This window comes from Parasteatoda tepidariorum, chromosome 9, assembly GCF_982258835.1.
Source record: "Parasteatoda tepidariorum strain Cologne lab strain chromosome 9, Ptep-v5.0, whole genome shotgun sequence".
Lineage (NCBI taxonomy): Eukaryota > Metazoa > Arthropoda > Arachnida > Araneae > Theridiidae > Parasteatoda > Parasteatoda tepidariorum.
The window spans coordinates 28,180,050-28,185,476 of NC_141763.1; the positions used below are offsets into that span (position 1 = coordinate 28,180,050).

The following is a 5,427-nucleotide window of genomic DNA, read 5'->3' on the forward strand; positions in this document are numbered from 1 at the left end:
TAGATTACATCTGTCGTTCTCCCCCCCCCCTGGGAAGGGCTTATTCGATTAACAAAACAATAATGAAGATAAACGAATTTGTGAAGGGTCTGAGTAAAGGATAAATTATTTTGTGAAATGTCCGTTTTTATGAAAAGATATTTTGTGAATAGTTCGTTAACGGACCCAAATCTCTTCTAAACAGATATCTGACTGTGACTACTCTTTCTTATTTGTATGGGATGAGTTCTGGTTATCTGGCTAAATGCCAAGACAAGATTACAATATTTTTATATTATTAGTATATAAAGTTGTGTATAAATACACTTCTTTTTTTAGCAACTTTGCTATGCATTCTTCAAAGATGTTTGCCAGTTGAATATGGCCCTGGCAGTTTAAATGTATGTGATCTTAACCAATACATTCATCCACAGATAAAGCTGATTCACAGAACATTAGCCCAAGTAAAATTCACAAAGTTTTAATTACTTCATTGAATCGCTTTATAGTGACGTTTTCAAGATTAACAAAATGTTGATGCATACGCTGATCTTTCAGCAAGAGAAATTTCTAAACTCTTCGTTCGAGAAAAACTCAGAAATATTTCTGTATTGTGATCTGCCGTGCCAACTACAATCGCCAAGGTGCTAAACAGATTTTAAACTTGCAAAAATTTAATAACAAAAAAAAACACATGTAGATAGTTGTCCGGGGGTGGTTACGAGTTATACCTTCTGAGTTCCCTTCTCTTTTTATTAGTTCCTGGCGGCTGGCTACCCAGAATTATTCTTCCACAGATAACCAAACAAAATCTCCCCAATAACCCCACAAATTTTATTAACCACACAAGCCAGTTTTTTAAAGTTGGGCATTGTACCCAATTGCACATCATTAGTTCCTTTATTTTTAAGAAAAGCAAAATAAATTATTATTTTATAGCACAACCATAAGTAATATTAATAAAAAAATAAATAAGTATCTGAATTAGAATAGTTACACAAGATACTAACAATGCCAACAAATGGTTTAGATACATAATCATTAAATATGTAAATAAATTACATTTCAACTTACCAACATGAATTAAGACAAAAACACAATCGTCCCTTCACAACTGCACACTTAATTTGTCCACACCGATTCCAGGGTGTGCAAACATCGATATCCCATTTTCATTCAGCATTTAAGTAATTAGCCAAATACTTCTCCAAGGAATCACCTAGTAAAAAAGTATTTTATGAAGAGAAAGAAGAAATATGAAAAGTTTGCTTTACATTGTCCACGTAAACTGTCAAAAATCTTAGGGTAATGAAAAAAATACAATTATAGATATAGTTTGAGAAGTTAAATAATTGAAAAAATTCAATTTCATATTAATATCCAATAAAGATAATTTAAATTTAAGATAACTTGCTAATCTGAATTATCTTCTAATTTATTATAGTATTTGTATTATGTATTTTAAATAAAACAAATTATTGAGTACAAATTGTTTTGCACATAATTGTGATACACCTATAGAATAAAAAATTTTTTTGAAAGTATGCATGCTCATAATTTATTCAATAGTTAAGACAACCTAAAAGAATAATAATGAATGCAGTAACGGTGAATGAAAATGATAAATATTATCTAAATTTGTTCCATTTCTCTCAGAATTTTTTTTTAGATTAGTTTACAATAAAATTGAAACAAATTATTTTAGACATGATCAAAACCCTCTTCACTATTTTTAAGAAAATTCAATATTAATCTTTCTATATATAATAAATTTTAATTAGCAATATATTTCATAGAAAAAAAAAGATACCTCTGTATTATGTCACTAAAATAAACATAAATCAAGTAATTCAACTAAATGAAATTTCATTACTAAACTGCTTCACACAATTTCGGCAGATCAAACAAAGGATTTCTAAGGAAGCAGAGAAAAACTTTGATAAATGAATTTTTATAACGATTTTCTTAAAATACATACATTTTACAAACTATTTACTTTAAAATCTAACGCGTGGTATTCACAGATATTTAATAAAATTCATTAATCTTTTTAAAAATTTCATGTAATTTTTTTATATACTGCTATGAAACGTACACTAATATTATAAATCTTTAATTAATAAGAATTACCTGTAATTAAAACTTTCATGATGATAAAATATGAAATCCCGCGCAGCCAAATACAGAAAATGGCTTCCTCTAACAATAGCTTTTGTTTAAACAACGCCAATTGCTTTGGCGAAAAAGTTTGGTCACACAATCAATATAGGGTTATAAGAAGATTGATGGATAAAAGCTAGCGTCAAGCTCACTCCGCGCAGTTTAGATAGTTAGAGATTTAGATATGTTACCAGACCCTTTAGAATTACTTTTTAAGGTGGTTTTATGACGTGAAGTAATTTCATAACTATGTTTAGAAGATGATGTATGTTCAGTACTTTTTATTTTTTCATTTTGCTTGATATTTAATTTTGAATTTCTTTTGACTGGAAATGAGGAAACTAATGGTTTGGCATTCAAATCATTTCCGATTTTTTTACGGGCATTTATTGATCTCGGCACCTCATTTAAGAATACAACTTCATCATCCAAATCACTTAGCACAGTTTGGTTTGATTTTTTTTCCGCAGTTGCAGGTTTTGACGATTTTTTCCGCTGAGTTTTTAAATTAAGCCTGCTCGATGTTGTAGTTTTTTTATTGTGATTAGGATTAGTTTCCACACTCGAAAGTGAACTTTTAAGTTGATATTCAGATATTGCACTAGAACAATTATTATCTAAATGTTCATTTAATTTTGTTTTAAAGACAATTAGATTACAAGCAGGACAGTTAACTTTTGTAATATCAGACTGACAAGTAAAATAATCTAAAATGCTAGACTTTTTCATCCCTTGTAAAACAATACGAAATAATCTTTAACTTTAAAATATATTATAAAATTTAAAAAAAGTAATAAGCGAAGGATATTTTGAATATTTTTTAAGGGAAGCGTACAATAATTATTAATATTACAACATTAAGAAACTATACTGTTTAAATAATTAATTAAATGTCTCACAACAAAAGAGCGGCACAAAAAAAGTTTATTTATATTATGATTACTACCGTTTCCGGCTACTTACTTTTGGTGAGCTTAATCTCTCATTAGATTTTAGCACAGAAATAATAATTTCTAAACACTTTAAGGAATCGTTCCCGCTTTATGTGAATCACACACGTGTAATCCAGGTGAAAGAAGCCCCATGGCATAGACATCGAGAAATAAGGTCGTTTAGTAACGTCATAAGTAGATTTTAACTGAGTAGCCGCAAATTTTAAATATTTATCATTGAACAACGAACAATGGGTTCATTTGTCCTTTGGTTGTACTGTTCTTTACATCTATTATTATATAAATTTTAAGCATGCCATATGCATGACATATACATTGTTGCTGTAGTTCATTTACGTCGCACTAGAGCTGCTCAATGAGCTATTGGCAACGGTCTGAGAAGCATCCCTGGGGAAGATTCGAAGACATGCCATCACAATTTTGATCCTCTGCAGAGGGAATGGCACCCCCGCGTCGGTAGTCCGACGACCTGCAAGCGAAGTCGAGCACATTACGGTAGAACAGTTTACGAGGGCCAATACCGCACATCCTCTGTCCCTACACAGACTGATCCAATAGGTCACCCACCCGCACACTGACCGTAGCCAGTAATGTTTAACATCGGCGATCTGCTGGGAACCGTGTCTTAACAATCGGGACCATGATTTATCAAAAATATTGTCAATTTATAATAGTTTTCATAATCTTGTTGCCAATTCAGCTTGAAAAAGCCCCCCCCCCAAGCCAAATGCAATGTTGAAGGTTGGAAAGTACCAGCTTTGAAAAAAAAACATTTTTCAGCTTGACCTGCTTTTTCCCCAGGCCGACTGAAAAGCAAACCTGAAATGGAGTCAGCCCAAGCTCATGATTTTGGTAACCAGCAAGAATCATGGTTCTTTTAGCTCATGAAATGATTATCTTAGCTCATAAATTGGCGTTGTTGGCTCTTTGTTCTGTTGTCTCATCAAATGAACAAGGAATTGGTTATTCTGCCATTCGGTTTTAACTCTCGGTAGCTGCGCCAAGTTTCCATTTCTTTTAAATGCGATTCACGCCTCTCCAGTCGTCATCCTCAAGAGAACTGGAGCACTTAATTAGCGCATTTTTCGGGTGAGAATATTTTTCCACAGTGATATCATTTCCCCAAAAAGGATAGGATCGGATGTTAGTGATATGCATGCAGTGAAAATAGTCCATGAGTATTTTCACAGAAGAAGTCAATGATCAGAGGTGAGAATGGTATGCAGTGAGAATGGGCCAAAATTACATATTATCGGTTAACAGTTAATTTTGTTATGCAACAAAATAAAAGGGCATTAGCATAGTGCTGTCATCTTTAGGATTTTGTTTATACTAAATATATTTTGATAACAATATTATATTAAAAAAAATATATGCAATTTTTTATTCTTGAATTCAGTCATGTTTCGAACGATTTTAATATTTATTTATAGTTAAAAGAAAATATAATTTCGCAGCTTTTCCCTTCTTAAGAAATAGAGAAATCTTCTTAGATTTCTGAAATTTTTTTATAATTTTACCCAAACCTACAACTTTTATCGGAGACAAACTGTTTTCTTTCTACTTTTTAAAGTTAATAAAAAAAAATTCGAAATCTTTTTTATTTTAAGAATATTTGAATTAGAAATTTCATTAAATATAACTGCATTTTAATAATTAACTTTTGGTAAGTTGATGAAAGTAATCAATATAATTGTTTAATTTTTTACTCTGAATATTTTAAGTTGATAATTTCGAAAGTTAACAATTTCAAAGTATGCAATTTTTTTTAGTTTAGTTTGAGCATATTAAAGAAACTCTTCGTTTAAATTTTTATTAAAAAAAAAAACAACAAATAAAAAATTCCAAGATACTATACGATTTCAAGAAGTAAGACAATTCGTTTCATTTTTTTTTTTTTTTTATAATTATAAGAATATTTAAACTAGAAATATTCTTTAAATATATATGCATTTTTGAACTAATTAAAGAGAAAAGTCAACATTTTAAATGCATGTTTCGCCAATTATCTATTTGAAAATGCATGTATTCATCTTTGTGTTGAAATTATAATAAGCCTTTTACATTTTTTTTTCTTATCCTGTGAAAAAAAGAAAGCAATATAAAAATTTGAATCGGAGAAAAGAGGTGTAGTTCTGAAAGGATGCGAAGAAGAGTTTTTAAGCAGAGCAAAACAAAAAGTAATAACTGCGAAATAACGCTAAGTTAGTTATGGTTCAGAAATTACGGCCGTAGTTAATCATTATGAAATTCATTTAAAGATGGCAGCACTGTTCTTTAAATGTGCGATACCTTGGCCGAGTGCGATATAATACAATTCTTGATGACGTTACTG

At 30.3% G+C, this 5,427-nt stretch overlaps 1 long non-coding RNA gene across 1 annotated transcript; it reads right to left on the reverse strand.

The window, feature by feature from the left end:
• Nucleotides 1–1,053: 1,053 nt before the first annotated feature.
• LOC147803439 (uncharacterized) lies at nucleotides 1,054–2,249 on the reverse strand. Its single transcript, XR_015429090.1, has 2 exons — nucleotides 2,110–2,249; nucleotides 1,054–1,198 (listed from the first exon to the last, which is right to left on the reverse strand). It is a non-coding gene; the product is annotated as an uncharacterized LOC147803439 (long non-coding RNA).
• Nucleotides 2,250–5,427: the final 3,178 nt, after the last annotated feature.